The sequence below is a fragment of the Jaculus jaculus genome, chromosome 12, assembly GCF_020740685.1.
Source record: "Jaculus jaculus isolate mJacJac1 chromosome 12, mJacJac1.mat.Y.cur, whole genome shotgun sequence".
Classification (NCBI taxonomy): domain Eukaryota; kingdom Metazoa; phylum Chordata; class Mammalia; order Rodentia; family Dipodidae; genus Jaculus; species Jaculus jaculus.
Window position 1 is genome coordinate 63,318,974 of NC_059113.1, and position 27,758 is coordinate 63,346,731.

General features: G+C 41.9%; 1 protein-coding gene across 3 annotated transcripts in view; it reads right to left on the reverse strand.

Moving 5' to 3' along the window:
• The window catches only part of Kif27 (kinesin family member 27), a 211,992-nt gene that overhangs the window by 94,531 nt on the left and 89,703 nt on the right, over window positions 1–27,758 (reverse strand). The window lies entirely within an intron of this gene.

The window sequence follows — 27,758 nt, forward strand, 5'->3', positions numbered from 1 at the left end:
AAAAGCAATGAGTACTGTTCTACGAGGTAAAACCCTTCTTTTTGAATGCTGGGGATCAAGCCCATTGTGTATAGTACGCAATTACTCTTCACATACTTGGACTCTACTTACACTTGCAGCTCTACCACTGAGCTACATACATCCCCAGCCCAGTAGAAATCTTTGTTTTTTGTTTGTTTATTTTTATTTTTTTTATTTGAGAGCAACAGACAGACAGAAAGAGGTAGATATATAGAGAATGAGTGCATCAGGGCCTCCAACCACTGCAAACAAACTCCAAATGCATCTGGTTTATGTGGGTCCTGGGAAATCAAGCCTCAAACTGGGATCCTTACGATTCACAGGCAAACACCTAACTGCTAAGACATCTCTCAAGGCCCGAAACCTTTTAAATAGTAAACAAAAACAGTCAAAAGAGTCACCTACTACTAGATAATGTTCTATCACCTGTGAATCAGTTTGCCAGTGTTTTTTATAAAAGTATGAGTTTTCAGACTGAAATGCAAGAAAAGGGACAAAGTTAAAAAGTTAAAGGCTAAAAATAGAGAAGTATTACAGATGGCACAGACTGCAGCAAGGAGACAGCAAATGTTACCAAATTCAGGGAGGTAATCAACTTTAGTCAGTGAAAACAAAAGCCAAAACCACACCAGAGACTGAAGCTAGACAGCTGGCAGTCTTGGGAGGACTGAAACTCAAAGGCAGAATGAACTGGGCGCCAGGGGTGTGTCTGAGAGTGGATTAGGTTTTTCCATATCTCCCAAACAAATTTATTGAGACAAATACAATTCAGAAAGCTGGACCTCAATCTCTGCTTTACAAGTACAAACTTATGTAAACAAAACATTGTCAGCCAGGCATGGTGACACAGGCCTGTCATCCCAGCTTTTGGAGGAGGAGACCTAGAGAGGTCTTTGAGCCAGCCTGGGCAACATAGTGAGACCTTAACTCAATGGAATCCTTATTGTCTGGAAGAAAGGTAAAAGTACTAATCAATATAAGATGTGAAGGGTACATAGTATTCTTCAGGATAACCACTTTAAAAAAGAATAAAACAGCTTGTCATGGTGTGTGTGCAGAAGATCACTGGCCTGGTGGTCTACATGACTAAAGAATATTGTATACAAAAATTCTTGATGTTCTTGACCAAATCCCTAAAAATGCAGCACACAGGAAATATACAGAACAGATTACAAATGAGAAGCTGAGTATAGTTAAAGCAGAACCAGATGTTAAACAATTAGAAGAACAGCTTCAGGATGGCCAAGTAGAAGAGGTAATTCTCAGACTGAAAAAGAACTAAGTCTTGGCAAGAAAAAAGTTGCAGTTGAAACCATGGGAGGCTCTAGTGGAAGAGCCCCTGCCAAGCAGCATAAATGGCAGATACAACCATAACTGCATGGCTTTGATGGGTTGATGAGAAATGGATGTAATTCAGCTCTGTTTTGTTAAAGAAATGTACCTAATATTGACACATTATAATCAAGAAAGCTAATAAATAAGAAGGGTCTCATGAGCCAGTTTATGAAAAAAAAATAAAAGAACAACTTTACATAAATGTGAAGTGGATAGAAAGGAAAAATTATGTAGACATGAGAAGGGAAAGGAGCCCTTTCAGTGTAGAATACCATTGGAGCCTCACACCACCTGAGAAGCAAGAATTCTAGCATTATTACATTTGTGAACTGGAGAGACAGCTCAGCAGTTAAGGTGCTTGCTTGTAAAGCCTAATGACACTGGTTTGATTCCTCAGTAATCACATAAAGCTAGTACACAAAGTGGTGCATTCATCTGAAGTTCATTTGCAGTAGCTAGAGGCCCTATCAGGTCTATTCATTCTCTTTCTCTCTCCCTCCCCTGTCCTCACTGGGAGTGGTGGTACACACCTTTAATCCTAGCACTGGGGAGGCAGAGGTAAGACAATCACTGTTTAAGGCCAGTCTTAGACTACATAGTGAGTTCCAGGTCAGCCTGGGCTAGAGCTAGACCCTACTAAAGGAGCATAGGCAGTTTCACTTATAGATTGATGGATGAAGACAAACAGAGATGCCAACACACATGCTACCTTGCCCAGGCACAAGAACAGAATTCTTGGCAGAAATAGAACTTATATCTGATGGAGACTCATCTCCAGTACCCCCTGCTGCCCATAGTCTGGCACACTACCAGGATGGGCTGGCTTTGGTGGCCTATCCTCCTACCTCAGCCTTCAGAGTGCTGGATTAAACATGTGTGCTACCAAGCCTGGCTAAGTTTTTGTTTTCTCAAAACAAAGTTTCAGATAGTCTAGGCTGGCTTCTAGCTCATTGTATAGCTGAGGCTGCCCTTGAACTTCTTTTTTTTTAATTTTTTTATTTTATTTTTTTAAATTTTTTAAAATTATTTATTTATTTATTTGAGAGCGACAGACACAGAGAGAAAGACAGATAGAGGGAGAGAGAGAGAATGGGCGCGCCAGGGCTTCCAGCCTCTGCAAACGAACTCCAGACGCGTGCGCCCCCTTGTGCATCTGGCTAACGTGGGTCCTGGGGAGTCGAGCCTCAAACCGGGGTCCTTAGGTCTCACAGGCAAGCGCTTAACCGCTAAGCCATCTCTCCAGCCCAGCCCTTGAACTTCTTATCTTCCTTGGTCCCTTGACTCTCTCACCCTATCATAATTGTTTCTTTTGCTTTTATTTATTTGGGAAAGAGAGGGAGGGAGAGAGAAATAGAGACAGAGCATAAGTGCACTAGGGCCTCTAGCCACTGCAAACGAACTCTAGACATATGTACCACCTTATGCATCTGGCTTACATGGGTCCTGGGGAATCAAACTTGGGTCCTTAGATTTTGCAGGCAAGTGCCTTAACCACTAAGTCATCTCTCCAGCCTTTTTTTTTTTTTTTCTTTTTTAAATTCTTTCTTTTATGTTTTTGTTTTTAGGTAGGATCCTCGGGGTAACCATGAGTATAGCTCTTCAGTACTCATTTCTCTGATTTTTTTTGTCTTGGCTTTGATATTTTCCCTCTTATTCTTCCTTGAGCCTCCCTGCTTGTCCTTTTAACTTCCCTCCATAGGAAAGCACATAGCAGATGCCATATGTGTTCTTCCTAAATCTCCTTACACAAGTTCTTAAATTCTATCCTCCATGTTCTTGCAGTTTTACTCTAGTCTCTCTTTAAAAGCTTCAGTTTCTCTTAAGTCCATGTGCTTGCAGCTTTATATTAATTTCTCTTTATATTTTTTTATTATTTGAGAGAAAGAGGCAGATTGAGAATGGGTATGCCAGGGCCTCTATCCACTGCAAACAAACTCCAGATACATGCACCCCTTTGTGCAGCTGGCTTTACATGGGTACTGGGAACTGAACCAGGACCCTTTGGCTTTGCAGGCAAGTACCGTAAACACTGAGCAATCTCTCTAGCCCTAATCTCTCTTTCAAAGACTCAGTTTCTCTTAAATCCCAATCTCTCTTAAATAAACCCCACAATTTGTGATTTCCCCCTAAATAAACTTAATTATTCATAATTTATCCTTTTTGAGTCCATCTTTATTATAAAAGGTAGGACAGATCTCAAAACTCAGGGTTCATAAATTCTGGAGGACCCCTCTTGAACCCCCAAATCCTGCATCACTACTTCAAAAAAAGAACAAAAAAAATTTTCATAAGGCCTTTTTCTTTCCCAGATACAAACCTGCAGTTTTCTAGGACTCTTAACAGAAACTCCCTTTGTGGTAAACTGATGTGGTCTAAACACCTTGTACATACCTACGGGCGAGAAAGGGTTTCTGAGCAACCTGGTTTGAGGCTGTCAGGGCCCAAGCTCTGACCCTTAAAAACTCTGGGAACATGATCCCCAGAATTACATAAACTGGGTATGGTGGGGCATGCATGTAATCCCAGCATTCATAAGGTAAAGGCAGGAAGATAAGAATTCTAGGTCTCAGAGCTGGGCGTGGTGGTGTATATCTTTAATCCCAGCACTGGGGAGGCAGAGATAGGAGAATCATGGTGAGTTTGAAGCCTCTCTGAGACTCCATAGTGAATTACAGATCAGCCTGGGCTACAGTGATACTCCACATCAAAAAACAAACAAACAAAAAAAGAAAAGTTCAAGGTCATCCTTGGCTACATAGTTTGAGGCCAGTCACAGCTAGATACTCTGTCAGAAAGAAGAGTGATGGGCTGGAGAGAGTGCTCAGTCATTAAGACACTTGTTTGCAAAGCTTAACTATCCAGGTTTGATTCCCCAACACCCACATAAAGCCAGATGCACAAAGTAGTGCATACATCTGGAGTTTGCTTAAAGTGGCTAGAAGCCCTGGCATGCCCATTCTCTCTCTCCCTGTCTATCTCTCCTTAAAAAAAAACAAACCTTAAGTGGGTTTGGCAGTGCACATCTTGAATCCCAGCACCCTGGAGGCAGAGGTAGGAGGATCACCATGAGGATGAGCCCAGCCTGAGACTACATAGTGAGTCAATTACAGGTCAGCCTGAGCTAGGGCAAGACCTTACCTTCAAACCCTCTCAAAAGAGAGAGAGCAAGTGGGAAGAGAAAGCATGCACAAGGGTGGGGGGGAGAGTGGAGAAAAAGGAAATGATTATTTTCTCTTGCTAAAACAGAAAGAAAAAAAAAAGGTGCAAAGTTAAATAATGATGAAATCTACAACAATGAAGACACTAACAAAAAGTTATGTATGTGGTGCTGTAGAGTGACCCCAGAGATTGAACCTCATTAACAAATGCTCCACCAGTGAACTCCTCTGCAGCTGAAACTAATAAAGTTGATGAACCCTCAGTAAAACTACTCAAGGAACAAGAGACAAGGCACAAATAACCTGGAATGGAAAATGGGTTGTGCATGCACACATAAACATTATAGAGACAAAAGAATATGAAAAACAAACATGCAAACAAAATTGAAAATTTAGAAGTAGTGATCACTGTCACTGGTCTGTGTGGATGCAGAAGCACTAAGCAACATATTGGCAACCTGAATCTAGGGCAGTATATCATGCCAAAAGCTAGTTAACACAGCAGACTTAGAAGATCTAACTACTATCCTTTCAAAGGCTTGCTACCAATTACAATATGTCTGAGAATTTCAGTTTACGGGGTGCTCCCAACACTTTAATGAAGGCTTACCCTGTACAAACACTGTTGTGCATGTATACCTGTTCCTTCTAGTAGTCTGTTGCTATACTCTATGATAGTAGAAGGCTCCTTTATGAACTGTCCTTGATAAAAATCCATGGTCACTGAGACTCTTAGTCTCCCTGGGAACATCTTACATATTGTCTCAACCTCTTTTTGGAGAACTTAGTACAGCTTGTGTGACCCCAGTGCCAAAGAATCTTGGAAGCTGGCTCATTTTCCTCCAGACTCTGCTCCATGTGCCTCTTCCCCTTTACACATTTGTGGTAAAAACAAAAAACCTTGACTATAAGAACAGATATGTGCTCAGTTCTCTTACTACATCATCCAACTAGAGGATGCTCTTGGGAACTCCAACACAATAGAACTTCAAAACAAAGGAGGGTGTTATTCAAGGGGCATATACTGGGTTTAAAACTAGAATAATGTAATTCACCACATGAGAAGACAAAAAAGAAAAATCATGTGATTAAAAAAATCATTTAAGGGCTGCACATGGTGGCACGCTTCTTTAATCCCAGCACTAGGGAGGCAGAGGCAGGAGGATCGCCGTGAGTTCAAGGCCAACCTGAGACTACATAGTTAACTCCAGGTCAGCCTGGACAAGAATGAGACCCTACCTTGAAAAAAAAAATCATTTGAGGGCTGGGAAGATGGCTCAGGGGATAAAGCACTTGCTGCACTAGCATAAGTACCTGAGTTCAGATCCCCAGAACCCTCATAAAGCCAGAAGCAGTAGTGCTTGTGTCTGTAATGCCAGCATTCCTAGAGAGGGGGGCAGGCACAGACTTGAGAATCCCAGAAAATCTGAAGACCAGCCAGTCTAGTGAATGCAGCAGTGAACAAGGAGAAACTATGTGTCGCAGTCAGCTTCACGTTGCTAACAGAAAACATCTGGCCAAGAGCAGCTTGTACTAGGAAAGGGTTTATTTTGCCTTACAGACTTGAGCGGAATATCCATGATGGCAGGGAAAATGATGGTATGAACAGAGAGTGGACATCACTCCTGGCAAACATCAGGTAGATGACAGCAGCAATACAGTGTGCCAAACACTGACAAGGAGAAGCTGGCTATAACACCCATAAGACTACCCCCAACAATACACTGCCTCTAGGAGGTGCCAACTCCCAAACTGCCACCAGCTGAGTACCTAGCATTCAGAACATATAACCTTATGGGTGGGGGGGGAGAAAAACCTAAAACAAACCACTACATTCCACCTCTGGCCCCATTAACTGGTAACTGTACATGATTTTGATGCAATACATTCAGTCCAACTTCCAAAGAACCGTAAAGCTAGATGTGGTGGTGCATGCCTTTTTGTTTGTTTGTTTAGAGAGACTTTATTTATTGATTTAACAACATCCATAATTGTAAACAATATCCCATTGTAATTCCCTCCCCCCCCCACTTTCCCCTTTGAAATTCTACTTTCCAGAACATCCTTTGTTCCTCTCAATCAGTCTCTTTTATTTTCATGTCGTGATCTTTTCCTGTTATGATGGTCTTGTGTAGGTAGTATCAGGCACTGTGAGGTCATTTTGTGTCTGGAAGAGCACACTGTAAGGAGTCTTACCCTTCCTTTGGCTCTTACATTCTTTCCACAACCTCTTCCGCAAGGGACCCTGAGCCTTGGAAGGTGTGATAGAGATATTTCAGTGCTGAGCACTCCTCTGTCACTTCTCAGCACCATGGTACCTTGTGAATCATCCCAAGGTCACTGCCATCTGAAAAGAGAAACTTCTCTAACCAAAAGTGAGAGTAACATTAATATATGGGTATGAACATTAAGTGCTTACTGGGTAATTTGGTGAACATAGTATATACATTCAGCTAGACACCAGCAGCTGTTATACTCTAGGGCTCATGTTATACGTTTTCAGTATCAGGGATATATTCCCTCCATGGAGCGAGCCTTGAGGCAAATTGGAGAGCAATTGGTTTCCCCCATAGCAGATATGCCACTATTGCACCCATTGGTTCATTTGACCTAGCTGGTCAAATAAGGCTTGCAGTGTCCAATGTTGGGTATCTTCACTGGTGATTTCTCTCCCATTGAAATGCATCCAGTGTGGCTTTTTCCAGCGTTCTGTCAGCTGGTCTATGTGGACATTTTCATCTCAGCTCCAGCAGGATTTCTCAGTGACCTTGTCACCCAAGTATGTGGAGTCTTCAGTAATAGGGTCTTAACATCTATTCCTGGTGGGAAACCAAGGGCCTCAGCAATGGCCTATTATGTTTTGGGAGTATCAGGAACATCCCTGGTCAACAACTCACTGGAAGGTATCCCATCCCTGGCACTGAAAATTTTCTAGTAACCATCTATGGCTTCTGAGTGTTCCATTGTCCAAAAATGTAGATTTCCATATGACTTATTTATATCCTCTTAGATTTTGATTGCCCCCCCCCATTTTTCCTTACTCAACCTCTTCCCCTGACCTCACATGGGCCTTTTAACCCTGATTAATCTCTTCTTCTACTTACATATATACAATACCATGGGGATTGCATTAAATGTGTACATTGCTTTCTGTTAGATTGTCATTTTCACAATAATGAATCTTCTGATCCAAGAACAAGGGATGTCTTTTCATTTCCTAGTGTCTTCTCCAATTTCTCACTTGAGTGTTTTAAAGTTTTCATTGTAGACATCCTTCATCTCTAATTTTATTAATTTGTGTCACTTCTCTCTTTCTTTTGGTCAGATTTGCTAAGGGTTTATCAATCTTGTTTATCCTTTCAAAGAACCAACTCTTTGTGTCATTAATTCTTTGGATTTTTTTTTTGGGGGGGGTTCTATTTTATAAACTTCTGACAGGTGTTGTGTAGGTGAGTTCCCTTCCCCAGGTCTCTGGTGCTTGCTACCACTTGCGCTGGCAGTGGGGGACAGGTGGCTGTGGATGGTGGCTGAAGTTCTCCCGCTGGTTCTTGAAACGCTGCTCCTCCATTGGTCCCTGCTGTCTTTCCTTCATGTTTCTGGAGATGGCAAGGAGCTCTGGTGTGAGTGGAGAATCCCATCACCTGGCTTTTCCTGAGGCTCAGGCTGAGCCTTGCTACTTTGGGCATGTGGACTTGGTACCGCCACTGCTGGAGCTGCTTTTGCCTGCTTCTGCAGGCTTTAGATGGCTCTGAATCTTTCCTACTTCTCTACTGCAGCTGATAATTTCTTATGCACCTCACTTTTCAGTAGAAGAGTGTATTTTGCTTTTATTTTCTTTTAAATGGCTTTTTCTCCCCTAGGTTTTTGGTATGGTTCCTATGCCACTCTCTTAACTGGCAGTGCATGGCTTTAATCCCAGCACTCGGGAGGCAGAGGCAGGAGAATCACCATGAGTTCAAAGCCACACTGAGATTACACACTGATTTCCATGTTAGCCTGGGCTAGAGTGAAACACTCCCTTGAAAAAAAAATTAATTAAAAAAATTAAAGTTTGGGTTGGAGAAATGGCTTAGCGGTTAAGGCACTTGCCTGCAAAGCCAAAGGGCCATGACAGTTGAGTGAGCAGATCACAAAAGATTTACAAAAATGTAACAGTTTGGCAACTGAAAATTATGTTGGGAATGTTTGTGACAATTATAGTTAAACCTACAATAAACCACAAAAAGGGCGAGGGGAGCTTCTCCTGCCATCCTCCTTCATTCCTTTCTTGTCTCATCCTGAGGAATTTTACTCTAGTAGCTACTTCAATTCAGTAATTTTTTATAATATTTATTTTTTTATTAACATTTTCCATGGTTATAAAAAATATCCCATGGTAATACCCAATTCAGTAATTTTTCATGCCCTTACACTCCCTCCTCTCTGCCTACATAATTCCTTACATCTGCTTTCAGGGGTACTCTGAAATTTCTGAAGAATTACCTGACAGCCTCTACCCAGTTTTGGATGAATCTAGTGAGAAGGTTTATCAGACAAGGCCCAAACAACAGAGCTAAAAGCACCTTAACTAGAGGCCCAGTTAGAGAGGCTATCCGAAGAACCCAGGCAGTAGAGGTACTCTTCCAGTAGGACTCACTTTCCTGTCCCCTAACCTTAATTCAAGTAGTTGTTTTGTATTTTCCCTAACTATTCCAGATTGGTTTGCATAGGAACAGTATTCTTCCCCTAAATAGACACAAATTTTCCCTTTTCTGCTGTAATCAGTTCTAGACTTTTATGGTTTTGTAGTACTACCACTGTTAATGAGTCTATCTGGTTTTGTAGTGTGATAATGTTTTGTTGGACTAGACCAAGGTCTTCTTTGAGTTGGTTGGACAGCTGCCTATGCTGGACCTGTTGGAGTCCAATCGCTGCTGCCCCAGTAGCTTCTTTGCCTGTTAAGGTGGCTCCCGGCAGGATAGGGAGCAGAACTGGATTCCTCTTTTGCCTGTAATGATAGGATTATTGCTGCAGCACCTCTCCACCTGGGAGAATATCTGAGTCAGGAGTAAGAAAGACCAGGTTGCAGTCTTTCTCAGGGTAGCAGGTATGCATGCTGTTTGGGCAAGCAAAGTAGGTTTCCTCAGGGGCTTGGCAACTAGAGGAAGAGGTATGTACAATTTTTGTTTTTTTCCAATGTATAAGGCTTTCCCTAGGATTTGGACAGGAGGCCTGACCAATGAGTTGATATTTTATTGGCCATGGCCAAATTGGTGACCCTCACTCCAGTATAGGTCATTTGACTTGTCCTCAGGCACATCCAACAGTTTCCAGGTCAGGTTGGCTTGATTTAATAGCTCATGGCTGATGTTCACCAGCTTGAACACCTTCATTAGGGGGGCATCAGGGACAAACTTAGATGGGTTGCTGCTCAGAGTGGGAGTCCTTAGGTTGTGGGGCCCATGGATCTAGGTTGTTAATTCTGCTGACTGGTGCCATCACGTTGATTGCTGAAATAATAGGTCACAGGGTTTGCAAAGGGTCTCTTCTACCCGTAGTATACCAGCCCATTCTCAAAAATCTGGTTTCCCCGCAAGAGAGGCTTCTCTATATCAGTTCTCATATTATGTCCCTTTGGTTCCCCCTACCACCACCACCTGAAAACCAGTTAACAGCCTTAACTCTTTGTCCTGCTGTGGGAGTTCTCTCCCAGGAACCCTCTGTAGCAAAGTCCATACACAACCAGTACTTAAGGTAGGACCAGTAGGTTCCCTGCATTTATCATTTTGTCCTCTGAGAACCCACCCACATGTGTCAATTTTCTAGGCATATCTTCAGAAAATATCACAGTGTGCCACTCCAATGAAGGTGGTTTTATCATAGCAGGATGAGGTCCATAGGATGATGCTAGAGGAGCCATCCTTCATGCTCCACCTGAAAGAGATAAGGTAAGGCCCTTCTGGGGCACAGTTAGTTATGTTCACAGGCGTCCAGGAACTGGGGTTTCTCTGGGACAGGGTTGTTTTCCAGGATAGCTTGGTTGACAGGGTCATGGAAGCCTGGTGAGAGTTGGTCTGGCTAGACATCCACAGGATCAAGAGGGGCATTAGATGCCAGGTTGGGTACTGGGCTATCCTCCTCATTCTGCAGTGATGGTGGGATGCCTGCAGTGTCAATCCTGCCTCATGTTTGTCTTGATATTGTCAGTCTTAAAGGCTGGCCTGGGGCAGATCTTGTGGTCCACTTTTGGCTGGGATCGGTAGTGGCCTTGGCATGGGAGTGATGAACACAAGGTTTAATGCCTGCAACTTTATGGGCTGAAGGGGTGGTCAGTATAATTTGGTATGTTCTTTCCTATCGTGGGTCCAAGCATCCCCGTGCTTGGACTTTGGATATAGATCCCATCTCCTGGACTCCAATGATGTAAGGGGCCCTGCGTTTTTTGGGGGTGGGGTGAGGGGTTGGTTTAAATGACCAGCAGTTTCTGTGGTGATGTTCACCACGTTTTTCAGGAAGTGCTGTAGGCAGATTTGGCCATACTCCCGGAGGTTGCCAGAATCCCTTGGAAGGAGCAGGGAAGGATGCCCAAACAGGATCTCTAAAGGGCAAAACACGCATTTGTGAGGTGCACATCGAACCCTAAGCAGCACAAGTGGTAGGCTCTTGGGCCAGGAGAGACGTGTTTCCTGGGAGTGTTTAGCTACTGCCTAGATCGCTTCTAGTCTTAAGAAGGTGTCTTTCAGATCTAGTCATGTGAAGACAGGAGTAGTTGGGGGTATCAAACAGCAATGTGTATAGATTAGGGACCATGGCATGAAGAGTCTCTGTGGCATCACTGATTCTGTGAAGGTCTTAGTCTGTACAATAGTTAATGGTCCCTGGCATATTTTACTGGGAGTAAAGGGGTGTTCCATGGGGACTGAGTTTCCAACAGGACCCCCTCATCCTTGAGGCTTTTGATATGGGGGACTATCCCAAGTTGGGCTTCCAAGGAGACTGGGTATTGTCACTGCCTCACTAGAGCAGCACCTGGTTTTAGTGCCACCATCACCAGAGGGTGGCCTTTTGTAAGGCCAATTTTTCCTTGTATGTCCCAGACTTGGGAAAAGTGCTCCAGATACCAGTCAATGGTTGCGGAACTTGATATGTTTTCCCCTGGTGCCTTTTGGTGGACTCTCCATTTCTCTTCTGGGTGAACTTCTAGCATTAACACGGGCAAGGGGCTGGGGTTAGTTGTGGTACCTAAGTCCATGGTCACTGTGGTGCTAAGCTTGGATACCAAGTCTTTCCCTAGTAGGGACACCAGGGCTTCAGGCACATATAGAAACCAGTGGTGAACCCAGTAGTCTCCCACTGAGTAGAGTCTAGAGTCATGGCTCGCAAAACTCTTATTACTTGCTTTTTTTTTTTTTTTTTCCCGAGGTAGGGTCTCCCTATACCCCAGACTGACCTGGAATTCACTACTATGTAATCTCAGGATGGCCTTGAACTCATGGCAATCCTCCTACCTCTGCCTCCCAAGTGCTGGGATTAAAAGTGTGTGCCACCACACCGGGCTAAAACCAATATTTCTTGTTGGATCCTGTTGCCCTTATGATGGTGACAGTGTCTTTAATAAGCTTGCCAGTGAGAAAGGTCACGATGGAAACGGCGGCCCCAGTGTCCAGTATAAATTCCATGGTTTGGCCCCCTAGATCAACTCTGACCATGGGCTCCTGGTCAGATTGAGCCTGGTCACTTTCTGTGGTGGTTTGATTCAGGTGTACCCCATAAACTTAGGTATTCTAATACTAGGTTCCCAGCTGATGGAGACTTGGGAATTAACACCTCCTGGACCAGGCATTGTATTGTTGGGAGTGGATTTATGGGTATTATAACCAGTTTCCTCTTGCCAGTGTTTGGCATGCTCCCCTGTTGCTGTTGTCCATCTTATGTTGGCCTTATGATGTCCACCCTCTGCTCATGCCATCATTTTCCCCTGTGATCATGGAGCTTCACCTTGAGTCTATAAGCCAAAATAAACCCTTTTTTTTACCACAAACTGCTCTTGGTCGGGTGATTTCTACCAGCAATGCCAACCTGACTGCAACAGTTAGGCTGGTATCACAGAAGTGGATCGCTTCTAGACACCTGCAGGACTTTGGTCTTTTGGAGTTGATTTTCAAGAGGAATGTGGAAGGATTTGAAACCTTGGCTTAAGAGATACCTTGAAGTGCTCTAAATACAGCTGGGTGGACTATTCTGGTCAGAGCTGAAAGACCTGAATGAAGTAAGAACTATGGACTGTGAGGTTTGGCTTATGAGGATGGGAAAGAACTTTAACTGGACTGGGCTAGAAGCAGTTTTTTTGAGAGGCTTGCTGTTATGCCCATGTCCTGAAAATTTGTGCAGGGTTGCACTGCATAGAAATAGACTGGTGTGAGCACAGGAATATGGCACAGAAAAAAAATTGAAATTTTGGGGTTAAAACTTCTGCCCATTCAGCCACAACAGTATGAGAAATTGAAATTGGGCCAGCTGACTTTCACTGAGACAGCAGAAAGAATGGAGTCTTTTGAAAGGGCCTGAATGCTGAAGGAGTGTCCTGTTCTTCAAAGTCTGCTTTATTCCCCCTGATCAACAAATTGGCACTCCACCTGGTATTATGGACTATAAGAAATGCAGGAAAGAGAGGGTCATTGAATTTGCAACACATTCTTGTGTTATGGAAATTGCCATGGGCATTGTGTAGCAGGTTTGCTGGATGCCTGCATGGAGACCCAATGAAGCTGTGAGGATGGACTGTGGGTTGCAATGGAGACCCAGTCAGGAGATGCTGGGACCATGAAATGGTTGCTAAGGAGAGCTGTTGGCCCTTGATGAAGTTTACCAGGACTGTGAGTAGCCTAGCTGGAGGGGCAGAATTGGAACTCCAGAGACTTGTTGCTGGTTAGACGTATCAAACTTGGAGACTTGTCACTGGCTAGAGTTGTTGGACTTGGAGCAATAGAGTTTGGTATTTGCCCTGGTTGTTTTAAATCTTGTATTGGTTGAATATTTCTTTCCTATGTCCAATGCCATCATTTGCAGTGTGTTTATTCTGTGCCATTATGTTTTTTGTGGGGGATTTTTTGGTATTATGGCTCAGTTAAAAGATCTTGGACTATGGGAATATTTGAACATCATTAGGATTGATAAAAACTATGGGGACTTTGAAAGTTGGACTTAATACATTGCAATTTACATCATGGATTAATATCACTTTATAGGGACCAGGGGTGGAATGTGGTGTTTGATTTAGGTGTCCTCCATAAACTTAGGTGTTCTGAATGCTAGGTTCCCAGCTGATGGAGATTTGGGAATTAACACCTCCTGGAGGCAGTGTATTGTTAGGGCGGGCTTATGGGTATAACAGCCAGTTTCCCCTTGCCAGTATTTAGCATATTCCCCTGTTGCTATTATCCACATTATGTGGGCCAGGTGATGTGACCTTCTCTGTTCATGCCATCATTTTCCCCTGTCATCATGCAGCTACCCTTCAATTCTGTAAGCCAAAATAAACCCTTTTCCCACAAGCTGCTTTTGGTTGGGTGATTTCTGCCAGCAATGAGAACCTGACTGCAACACTTTCAGTCTAATTCAAAACTCCAAGCAAAGTTATTGATGGAGGGCTGCCGCATTTGTTTGGAAACAGTGATTGTCACAAGCTTGGGTGCTTGTTGTCTTCAGTGCCCTCTTTCATGCCCCTTTGTTCCATCCTCTTGCTTGAGGAATTCATTTTTCCAATGACCCTTCTTATTGTAATAAGCACATTGATCTTTATTTAGGGATCTGGGTGCTTTCTTCCCCCATGATTGGGTCTAGGCTTCTCTGGCATCCCTGTCTCTCAAAGGTCCACCACCAAGATTCTGGTCTTTTTTCCCCCCTTATCTCCCAATTGACTACCACCTTGGAGGCAATGTCAAATAACTTGATTATGTGCATCCTAGTAAATACCTCCAATTGATGGAGTGTTCTGCACACATCATAAGTCGACTGCTGGATGAAGACAGTGTTGACAATTGATCAATTCTCTGGAGCCTTTGGGTGGAAGGGTGTGTAACACAGATAGATATCACAAAATCCCTCATAAAACTGCCTGGAGGTCTCTTTCCACCCTTGGATGACCTCACCCACTTGAGTTAAGGTAGTAGCCCCATGGGCTCTTGCTCATGCCCTTTCTAGGACTGTCACATTCAGTCAAGGACTGTCCGTTTTTGTATGTTGGGATTCCAAATGGGTCACTCATCTTAAAAGGCAATATATGTATACCACTTTGATTTAGAGAGCCTTGAGTTGCATGGGTTGTAAGCCATGTCCTGGCTGTTTGGAGGATGTACAGCCTTTCTTCTGAGTCAAAAAGGGTGCCAAGAAGCTAACAGAAGTAATCCCAGGTGGGTTGGTGGGTCTGCATCATGGAGCTCAGCAGGTGTACCATGCCTTAAGGCTTCTCTGAATAGGGCGGGGTGTGTTGTCACCAATTCCAGACATCAGTGATAGTAAAGGGTTGATATATCATGCTGGGAGGGCCAACTAGGGTAATTTCATCTCTGCAGAGGAAGGATGTCCCAGGAGCCTGTCAAAGTGGACAGAGAGGCACTGGGAAGTCACCAGTAATGAGGTGGCCTGAGTTAGGGGGACATCCCCATTTCTCAGTTGGAGGTGGAGCATTCAAAAGGAGGGACTCATTTTCATTAGTAGGTGCCGGCAGTCCAGGTAAAGATGAATAGAGGTTGGGATGGGGAGCCTTATTAGCTGTGCAGACTTCTGGTTGTACTAGTTCAGCAGATGGGGCTAGATTTCCAGGCCTAATCGATGGAGTCACTAAGGGCAGGTATGAAGGGGGCTCACAGTCATGTTCATGATCCTAGTGAATGGGAGGCCTTGGTGTTTTTCAGGTGAAGTACAGGGAGATGTCAAGATAGCAGAAGCTGTAGGTCTCTGAAGAACATTATGTCTAAGTCAGTCTGGAGGGCCATGGGCTAAGCCATATGAGGAATCTATGTAGGGAAACTAGTCAAGATTCCCTGGGTTGTTTACACAGATTTTTCTTACTCTTCTAATGGTGGGCAGGTCCAGTGTGCCTCTTAATGGCCAGTCCACATTAAAAGAAGGCCATTCAATTTCACTTAAGGTCCTCAGCTTAGAGAGTTTTATCTTGATGCCATAATCTCCTATATAGCCTAAAGTTGTCAGCATCATCTGGAGGACAATCTGGGTTTGACACTTGGACTGGGAGGAACCCATTCAAAATTTTATATGTACCTAGGATGTATGTAGTGCATGCAAAGGAAAGGGTGGAGAGCTGTAGTCTCTTTCATTCAGGTGTCTGCTTGGCTGGCCACCTTGCAGCAACTTAAGAGGCTTTACCTTAGGGCTACACATATAAACTCCACACTACGTCACCTCCTGATACAGGAGATGAGTGTCTATTTAGGAGGAGCAACCTCAGTGGAACTGCAACCTCAGTGGAACTGCAGGTTAGGACCCACTCAGATTCCGTGGCTGAACAGCTATGGAACCATCACTTTCAATCTCACATTCACACATAATCATTCAGAGTTTAAAACACTTGTTTTTGGGTTAGTGGGGTGGCTCAGCAGTTAAGGTGCTTGCCTACAAAGCCAAAGGACCCAGGTTCAATTCCCCAGGTCCCACGTAGGTCAGATGCACAAGGTGGGACAAGCATCTGGAGTTCATTTGCAGTGGCTAGGGCCTGACGTGCCATTCTCTCTCTCTCTCTCTAATAAATAAAAATATTATTTAAAAAAGAATGCATTAAAAAAAACTTGTTCTCTAATTATTCCCACCAAATTCCTGCTCTATCTAAATGGGGCTGGTCTTATCTTGGAAACCCTTCGAGGTTTTTCTGTGGTCCCCTTCCTACCAAATGAGAGTCTAGTGTCACCTTAGAATCCTGTTGAAGCTTTGAATATAATCTCCTGTGAGGGATCAGCACATGCCGGCTCCTGTCTGTCTACCCTGTGGCTTTTCCTGGTCTAGATGTCCACGCTGGTGTCTTATCTCACTTCATTTGGTAACAGCTCCAGGAATCATGCCAACTTTGGCCAACTGAAAGGAGACCCTGATAACCTTTTGGAGGTGTGCACTTCTCTGTTCCAGAGACTGCAAGTGGGCTGAGAAGATTTTGGCTTTTTTGCTTTGGGCTTCTCTGTCTCTGCTTGGACCTGTGAAAGCAGGGCCAGCTTCTCTGCTGCCATTATGGAACTTCCCCGGGATCTGTAAACTTCAATAAATCCCTTCCTCCAGAACTGTGCCTGGTCTGGAAGTCCGGCTCAGTAAACCTGAAGCTGTCTGCTACAGGGGGTATGGTGGAAAAGATCTCATCGGGTCCCTTAGAAGTGCTATGGGAATTTCTGGGAGTCAAGAGACTAGCGGCCAAGTCAGATGAAGAAGAGGAAGTTTATTTATGCCAGTGAACTGACACCCAGATCTCTCCATAATGGCATCAGCACCGTACTCAAGTTTGTTAGGGATTTTATAATATAAGCAAACATGGGTTACAGTAGTGCATATGTGACCGATGAGTGAGCAGGTCACAAAAGATTTACAAACATGTAATAGTTTGGCAACTGGAAATTATGTTGGGATGTACATGACAGTTACAGTTAAACCTGCAATGAACCATGAGGAGGGTGAAGGTAGCTTCTACTGCCATCCTCCTTATTTCCTTGCTTATCTCATCCTGAGGAATTTTGCTCCAATAGCTACTTCATGTCAGTAATTTTCATGCCTTTCATTTCTTTCTGTTCCATATCCCTCTGCACACGAGTCCATTCCTATGAAAAGCAACCCTGAACAAGTTCACAGAACAAAGGCATAACAGCAAGTCTCTTACACAAACTGCATCTAGCCCAGTCCTTACAAAGCTCCTTTTCACCCTCAAAAGGCAAACCTCAGAGTCCATAGTTCTTACGGCATTTAGGTCTTTCATCTCTGACCAGAATAGTCCATCAAGCTGTACTTATAGCATTGCAAGGCCTCTTTTAGGCCAAGATTTCAAATCCATCCACATCATTCCCACAAATCAGTTCCAAAAGACCAAAAGCCCCACAGTGCAGTTTCTAGCAGCAATGACACCACTTCTCAATACCAATTTTAACTGTTGCAGTCAGCTTCATGTTGCAGACAAAAAACACCCAACAAAGAGCCACTTGTGAAAGGAAAGCATTTGTTTTAGTTTACAGATTCAATAGGAAACTACATGATGGCATTAGTGAGGAAAGATAAAGAAGGTCACTTCATACTGATTAAAGGAACTCCAACAGGAGGATGTTACAATCCTAAATGTTTATTCAACTAACAAGGGGGCCCCCAATTTTAATCAAACACTATTAGACTTAAGGTCGCAGATAACACCAAACACAATTGTACTGGGTGACTTCAACACCCCACTCTCACCAATGAATAGGTCATAGGTCATCCTGGCAAAAAATAAACCAGAGACATCTGGATTAAATAATGTCATGGAACAAATGGACCTAACATATCTACAAAATATTCCATCCAAATGCTGCAGAATATACATTATTCTCAGTAGCACATGGAACATTCTCCAAAATAGACCATATATTAGGACACAAAGCAAATCTTAGCAAATTCAGGAAATAATCCCTTGTACTCTATCTGACCACAATGGGATTAAACTACAAATCAGCAACAAGAAAAACTACAGAGTATATAGAAACACATGGTGACTAAACAGTGCACTATTGAATGATGAATGGGTCATTCAAGAAATAAAAAAGGAAAGCAATAAATTCATAGAATCAAATGATGAGAATATAATATACTAAAACCTTTGGGACACAATGACGTTAGTCCTAAGAGGGAAATTTATAGCTTTAAGTGCCTAGATTAAGAAATTAGAGGGGGGCTGGAGAGATGGCTTAGCAGTTAAGCACTTGCCTGTGAAGCCTAAGAACCCCGGTTCAAGGCTCGACTCCCCAAGACCCACGTTAACCAGATGCACAAGGGGGCACAGGCATCTGGAGTTCGTTTGCAGTGGCTGGAAGCCCTGGCGCGCCCATTCTCTCTGTCTACCTGCCTATTTCTGTATGTTTCTCTCTCTCTCAAATAAATAAATAAAAATAAAATATTTAATAAAAAAAAAGAAATTAGAGAGAGGGCTGAAGAAATGGCTTAGTGGTTAAGGCATTTGCCTGCAAAGCCAGAGGACCTAGGTTTGATTCCCCAGGACCCACATAAGCCAGATGCACAAGCGGCACATGTGTTTGGAGGTCATTTGCAGTAGCTAGAGGCCCTGGCATGCCTATTCTCTCTGTTTCCCTCTTCTCTTTCTCTTTCTCTTTCTCTTTCTCTTTCTCTACTTGCAAAAAAGAAATTAGAGAATTCACAAGGAAGCAATTTACTGCTTCACATTAAGAATTTGGAAAAAGAACAAGGCAAATTAAAAATCAGTAGATGGGAAGAAATAATAAAGAGGGCAGAAATTAATGAAATAGAAACAAAAAAAATTCCAAAGAATCAATGAAACAAAGAGTCGGTTGTTTGAAAGGGTAAATAAGATTGATAAACTTTTAGCAAATCTGACCAGAAAAAAACAGAGAATAGACAAAAATTAAAAAAATTAGAGATGAAAAGGTACCATTAGAAGAGATACCAAAGAAATTCAGAAAATCATTTAACATAATTTAATGATATATATGCTGCTAAATTTGAAAATCTGAAAGAAATGGATGATTTCCTGGATTCATATGACCACCTAAATTAAATCAAGATAAGATAAACCATTTAAATATACCTATAAAGAGTCTCCTAAATAAAAAATGACCAGGCCCAGATGGATTCACTGGTGAACTTTACCAGACATTCATGGAAGAATTAACACCACTACTACTCAAACTTTTCAATAAAATAGAAAAGGGAGCTGGAGAGATTGCTTAGTGGTTAAGGTGCTTGCCTGCAAAATCTAAGGACTCGGGTTCAACTACCCAGAACCAACATAAGCCAGATGCACATGGTGATGCACTGCATCTGGCGTTTGTTTGCAGTGGATGGGGAACCTGGCACTCCTATTCTCATTCTCATTCTTCCTTGTCCTCCCTCTCTCCCTCCCTCCCTCATTCTCATATACATTAATAAACTTTAAAAATGTTTAAAAAACAAAAAATGAATTCTAGAGAACTCTTTCTACACAGTCAGCATCACCCTGATACCAAAACCAGACAATGACAAAACATGAAAAGAAAATTACAGACCAATCTCTCTCATGAACATAGATGCAAAATTCTCAACAAAATATTGGCAAACAGAATACAAGAAGATATCAGAAAGATTATTCACCAAGACCTAGGCTATGTCCCAGAGGTACAAGGATGGCTTAACACAGAGAGATTGATAAAATAATACATAAATAAATAGACTGAAGAATAAAAATCACATGATCTGAGTTCCAGTTAAGATGGCGGCATAGGTACCTCAACAATGCAGCCTAGAAGGGGAAAAAGTCCAAAAAAACTCAGCAAAATACACACTTTCATTAAAAAGTGAGGGGTATAGGAAACTGAAGCAGCAGTGGAGAAGTAGAAGAGATCCAGAGCAGCTAGAGACTGCACAGGCCGGCAAAAGCAGCCCCGGTAGCTCCACAACTGCAGTGGTGGTGGCGCACCAGAAAGTTGCCAGGCTCGGCCCCAGCTGCAGGAAAAGTCAGGTGCGGGGAGCTTCCCATCAGCGGGAGCTCTCCACAGCTCAAGAAACATGAAGGGAGAGTGGCAGTGAGCAACAGAGGAGCAGAACACAAGGTAGAAGAACACGTGGAACAGCGAGAGAACCAGAGCAGCTGCGGCTCCCTCCCCTGCCCCATTGCCTGAGCCCAGCTTCAGCGAACATAGCACCATCCCGGGACCTGGCAACACCAACTTGAGCCGACAGGGGAACCCAAGCAGGAGCAGAGTATGGCAGCAACATCAGTGGCTCCAGCACTGGTAACAGCGGCTCCAGCAGCAACAGATCCAGTAGCGGCAGCAGCAGCAGACCCAGCAGAGCAGCTTCAGAGGCAGCAGCGGCAGATCCAGCAACAACAGCCTCAGTGGCAGCAGCAGCAGTGGAACCAGCAGCAGCAGCTTTAGCAGCAGCGGTGGCTCCAGAACTGGCAGCTACAGCAGCAGCAGATTCATCAGCAGCGGCAACAGACCCAGCAGAGGCAGCTTTAGCAGCAGCAGTTCCAGCAGCAGGGGTGCTGATCTGCAGAGCCACAGTTGCCAGGCTCGGTTTGCCCCGCAGAAAAAGCCAGTGTCCAGCTCCAGAAATCAGAACAGCAACCTGACAACCAGGCAGGAACTTGACTGAGACCAAAATCATCCAAGATAACAGGGATTGCACCAGGGAAGGGTCTCACTTGGTCACAAGCTGACTTAGATCCCTCAACAGACCAGAAATCTTAACCTCTATGTTGATAGAGGATCTGGTTGTTATAATAACTACTCTGGCATACATACTTGGGGCTGTTTTTGATTGAATGGGTACACTGTTTAGTTAACTTTTAGAATCTACCTGTATTTTATTCCATTAAGCATAATTGAATACTCCCATAGCAGGGAAATTCAACCCCTACGAACATCTTTGTAGTTACTCTGAGAGCCTTCAGAGCCACACCTAACACTTAAAGCTCCTACCCTGAAAATATATAACATCAAATCAATTGATACTGCTAAGAATACACAGCTACCTAGAAAATCCAAGCATTAACTTAATCCAAGATGAAAAATATATACATTATAACACAAGAAACACTAAAGAGGAAGACAATATAAATCCACCTAAAAGTATTAATGCATCAGAAATGACCTCCAGTGAGAACGAGTTAGAGGAAATGCCTGAGAAAGATTTGAAAAGAATGATTGTAAATATGTTCAAAGAAGTAAGAGAACAGATCAAAGGAGTCCAAGAGGAACTCAAAGAGGAAATCAAAGGAATCAAAGAAGATGCAGGACACCAATTTCATGAAATAAAGAAGGCAATACAAGACATAAATAAGGAAATAGAAATAATAAAGAAAAACCAGTCAGAAATACTAGCAATGAAGAACACAGATAATGAAATAAAAAACTCTGTAGAAAATCTCACCAGTCGAATGGATGAAGGAGAGGACAAACTATCTAAGCTAGAAGACCAGGTGGCAGATCAAATACAGTCCAACAAAGAGAAAGAAAAACTTATAGAAAAGTTTGAGTGGGAATTTCAAGATATTCGGGACACTATGAAAAGATCCAATATAAGAATTCAGGGCATAGTAGAAGGAGAAGAATTCCACTCCAAAGGCACAGTAGGCATCGTTAACAAAATCACAGAAGAAAAATTTCCCCCAAATTGGAAAAGAGGTGCCAATGCAGGTACAGGAATCCTTTAGAACCCCAGCCAGACAAAACCCAGAAAGAACCTCTCCTCGCCATATTATAATCAAACTTCCAAACACACAAACCAAAGAAAAAATATTGAAAGCAGTTAGAGAGAAAAATCAAGTTACCTACAAAGGCAAGCCCATCAGGATTACAGCAGATTATTCAACACAAATTATAAAGCCAGAAGGGCTTTAAGTGATATATTCCAAGTTCTGAAAAACAACAACTGTCAACCAAGATTCCTTTATCCTGCAAAGCTATCCATTCAAATAGACGGACAAATAAGGACATTCCATGACAAAAGCAGGTTAAAGGAGTATTTGAAGACAAAACCAGCTCTACAGAAAATACTTGATAGAATCCTCCATGCTAAAGAAGAGGAAAAGCACACATATAAGGAACCTGAAAAAACAAGCAATACTTAAATACTAGTTAACACAAGAGAGCACAGGTAGAACCAGAACCACAAAAAAAAAAAAAAAAAAGGAAAACATAAATGCACACCTTTCAATAATATATCTTAATATCAACGGCCTCAATGACACAATGAAAAGACATAGGTTTGCAGACTGGGTTAAAAAGCAGGATCCTACAATTTGTTGTCTCCAAGAAACTCACCTTTCTACAAAGGATAGACATTATCTTAGGGCAGAAGGTTGGAAGACAGTGTTTCAAGCAAATGGGCCTAGAAAAGAAGCAGGGGTGGCTATCCTAATATCTGACAAGGTAAACTACAGTCCAACGTTAGTCAAGAAAGATAAGGAAGGTCACTTTATATTGATTAAGGGCACACTCCAACAGGAGGACATTACAATCCTAAACATATATGCACCTAACATGGGGCTCCCAAATTCATCAAAAAAACACTATTAGAACTAAGGTCACAGATTACACCAAACACAGTGGTGGTGGGTGACTTTAACACCCCACTCTCATCAATTGACAAGTCATCCCAAGAAAAAATAAACAGAGAGGCATCTGGACTAAATGAGGTCATAGAAGGAATGGACCTAACAGATATAGACAGGACATTTCATCCAAATGCTGGAGAATATACATTCTTTTCAGCAGCACCTGGAACATTCTCTAAAACAGACCTTATATTAGGACACAAAGCAAATCTTAAAAAATTCAGGAAAATTGAAATAATTCCTTGCATTCTATCTGACCACAATGGAATTAAACTACAAATCAGTAGCAAGAAAGGCTATAGAGCATACACAAAATCATGGAAACATAACAATACACTACTAAATGATGAATGGGTCAATGAAGAAATGAAGAAGGAAATCAAAAAATTTATAGAGTGAAATGATAATGAGAACACAACATACCAAGATCTCTGGGACACAATGAAGGCAGTTCTAACAGGTAAATTTATAGCCTTGAGTGCCTATGTTAAGAAATTAGAAAGGTCGCAGGTAAACGACCTAATGCTTCGCCTTAAAGCTTTGGAAAAAGAAGAACAAGGCAAACCAAAAATCAGTAGACGGGAAGAAATAATAAAGATTAGGGCAGAAATTATTGAAATAGAAACAAAAAGAACAATCCAAAGAACTAATGAAACAAAGAGTTGGTTCTTTGAAAGGATAAACAAGATTGATAAACCCTTAGCAAATCTGACCAAAAGAAAGAGAGAAGAGACACAAATTAATAAAATCAGAGATGAACAAGGTACCATCACAACAGATTCCAGAGAATTTCAAAAAATCATAGGGACATACTATAAAAGCATATACTCCACAAAGTATGAAAATCTGAAAGAAATGGATGATTTCCTTGATCTATATGACCTACATAATAAATTAAATCAAAATGAGATTAATTAATGAAATACTCCTATAACAAATATGGAGATCCGAACAGTTATCAATAATCTCCCAACTAAAAAAAGCCCAGGCCCAGATGCATTCACTGCTGAATTTTACCAGACCTTTAAGGAAGAGCTAACACAATTGCTTCTTAAGCTTTTCCAGGAAATAGAAAAGGAAGAAATTCTACCAAACTCCTTCTATGAGGCCAGCATCACCCTGATAACAAAACCAGGTAAAGATAGAACAAAAAGAGAAAATTACAGACCAATCTCCCTCATGAACATAGATGCAAAAATTCTCAACAAAATGTTGGCAAACAAAATACAAGAGTATATCAAAAAGATCATTCATCCTGACCAAGTAGGCTTTATCCCAGAGATACAGGGATGGTTCAACATACGCAAATCTATGAATGTAATACATTACATAAATGGGTTGAAGGACAAAAATCACATGATCATCTCATTAGACGCAGAGAAAGCATTTGACAAGATCCAACATCCCTTCATGATAAAAGTCCTACAGAGACTGGGAATAGAAGGAACATATCTCAATATAATAAAGGCTATTTATGACAAGCCTACAGCCAACATATTACTAAATGGGGAAAAACTGGAAGCTTTTCCACTAAAATCAGGAACAAGACAAGGGTGTCCACTGTCCCCACTTTTATTTAATATAGTTTTGAAAGTCTTAGCCATAGCAATAAGGCAAGAGACACAAATAAAAGGGATACAAATTGGAAGAGATCAAGTTATCATTATTTGCAGATGACATGATTCTATACATAAAGGACCCTAAAGACTCTACTAGCAAACTGTTAGAGCTGATCAAAACCTACACCAAGGTAGCAGGATACAAAATAAATACACAGAAATCAGTAGCCTTCATATATGCTAACAACAAACACACAGAGGATGAAATCAGAGAATCACTCCCATTCACAATTGCATCAAAATAAAATAAAGTACAATGGAATAAACCTAACCAAGGAAGTAAAGAATCCCTACAATGAGAACTTGAAAACACTCATGCGAGAAATTGCAGAAGACACTAGAAAGTGGAAAAACATCCCTTGTTCCTGGATTGGAAGTATCAATATTGTGAAAATGGCAATCTTACCTAAAGCAATCGACACATTTAATGCAATCCCTATCAAAATTCCAAAGGCTTTCTTCATGGATATAGAAAAAACAATCCAAAAATTTATGTGGAATCACTAAAAACCTCGAATATCTAAAATAATACTGACCAACAAAAATAAGGCTGGTAGTATCACCATACCTAATTTTAACTACAGAGCCATAGTAACAAAAACAGCATGGTACTGGCACAAAAACAGACATGTAAATCATTGGAACAGAACAGAGGATCCAGATGTAAGTCCAAGTAGCTATAGCCACCTGATATTCGATAAAAATGCCAAAAATACTCATTGGAGAAGAGACAGCCTCTTCAGCAAATGGTGTTTTGAAAACTGGATATATATCTGCAGAAGGATGAAAATAGATTCTTCTCTCTCGCCATGCACAAGAATTAAGTCCAAATGGATTAAAGACCTTAACATCAGACCGGAAACTCTGAAACTGCTAGAGGAAAAAGTAGGGGAAACCCTTCAATATATTGGTCTTGGCAAAGACTTTCTGAATACAACCCCAATTGCTCAGGCAATAAAACCACAGATTAATCACTGGGACCTAATGAAATTACAAAGATTTTGCACTGCAAAGGACACAGTGAAAAAAGCAAAGAGGCAACCTACAGAATGGGAAAAAATCTTTGCCAGCTATATATCTGATACCGGATTAATATCTAGGATAAACAAAGAACTCAGAAAGTTAAATAATGAGGAATCAAACAAGCCAATCAAAAAATGGGCTATGGAGCTAAATAGAGCATTCTCGAAGGAAGAAATACGAATGGCATAGAAGCATCTAAAAAAATGTTCTACGTCACTAGTCATCAGGGAAATGCAGATTAAAACTACATTGAGATTCCATCTCACTCCTGTCAGATTGGCCACCATCATGAAAACAAATGATCATAAATGTTGACGGAGATGTGGAAAAAAAGGAACCCTTCTACACTGCTGGTGGGAATGCAATCTGGTCCAGCCATTGTGGAAATCAGTGTGGAGGTTCCTAAAACAGCTAGAGATTGATCTAGCATATGACCCAGCTATAGCACTCCTAGGCATATATCCAAAGGAATAGTCTCATTTCCTTAGAAGTACATGCTCAACCATGTTTATTGCTGCTCAATTTATAATAGCTAGGAAATGGAACCAGCCTAGATGTCCCTCAACAGATGAGTGGATAATGAAGATGTGGCACATTTATACAATGGAGTTCTACTCAGCAGTGAAAAAAATGAAGTTATAAAATTTGCAGAAAAATGGATGGACCTGGAAAGGATTATACTAAGTGAGGTAACCCAGGCCCAGAAAGCCAAGCGCCACATGTTCTCTCTCATATGTGGATCCTAGCTACAGATGATTGGGCTTCTGCGTGAGAAGGAAATTACTTGGTAGCAGAGGCCAGTAAGTTAAAAAGGAGACATAAAGGGAAGAGAAAGGAAGGGAGGAGGGTACTTAATAGGTTGATACTGTAAATATGTAAGTACAATGTTGAGATGGGGAGGTAATATGATGGAGAATGCAATTTCAAATGGGAAAGTGTGGGGGTGAGGAGGGAGGGAATTACCATGGGATATATTTTATAATCATGGAAAATGCTAATAAAAATTTTAAAAAAAAGCCAAAAAAAATCACATGATCATCTCAATAGCTACAGAAAAGGCATTTGACAAAATCCAACATCCCTTCACGGTAAAAGTCCTACAGAAACTGGGAATAGAAGGAACATATCTCAACATCATAAAGGCTATTTCGGATAAACATATAGCAAACATAATACTAAATGGGAAAAAAAGTTGAAGTCTTCTGTGGTGGTTTGATACAGGCGTCTCCCATAAACTTAAGTGTTCTGAATGCTAGGTTCCCAGCTGATGGATATTTGGGAATTAATGCCTCCTGGAGGGAGTGTATTGTTCGGCGCGGGCTTATGGGCTTTATAGCCAGTTTCCCCATGCCAGTGTTTGGCACACCCTCCTGTTGCTGTGTCCACCTTATGTTGGCCAGAGGGTGATGTCCACCCTTTGCTCATGCCATTGTTGTCTCCTGCCATCGTGGAGCTTCCCCTTGAGCCTGTAAGCCAAAATAAATCTCTTTTTCACAGAAGCTGCTCTTGATTGGGTGATTTCTACCAGCAATGCGAACTGGACTGCAACACCTTCCCACTAAATTCAGGAATAAGAGAAGGGTGTCCACTGTCCTCATTTTATTTAATGGAGTACTGGAAGTCTTAGTTATAGCAATAAGGAAAGAGACACTCATACATTGGATACAAATTGGAAAGGAAGAGATCAAATTATCATTATTCACAGATGATATGATTCTGTACATCAAGGACCCTAAAGAGCCTACCAGCAAACTGTTAGAGATGATAAACACTTTTAGAAACATAGCAGGATACAAAATAAACATAGAAATGAGTAGCTTTCCTATATATTAACAACAAACATTCGAAGGATGAAATCAGGGAATCTCTCCCATTCACAATTGCCTCAAAAAAAAAAAAAGAACTTTGGAATAAACCTAATCAAGGAAGTGAAGTATGTCTACAATGAAAACTTTAAAACACTCAAGCAAGAAATTGCAGAAGACACTAGGAAACAAAAAGACATCCCATGTTCTTGGATTGGAAGAATCAATATTGTGAAAATGTCAATCTTAACAAAATCAATCTAGGGCTGGAGAGATAGCTTAGTGGTTAAGGTGTCTGCCTACAAAGCCAAAAGATCCTGGTTCGACTCTCCATGACCCACGTAAGCCAGATGTACAAAGGGGTGCATGCATCTGGAGTTTGTTTGCAGTGGTTAGAGGCCCTGGTTCACCCATTCTCTCTCTCTCAAATAAATAAATAAAATGTATTTATAAAAAACAATCTAGCCAGGCGTGGTGGCGCATGCCTTTAATCCCAGCACTCGGG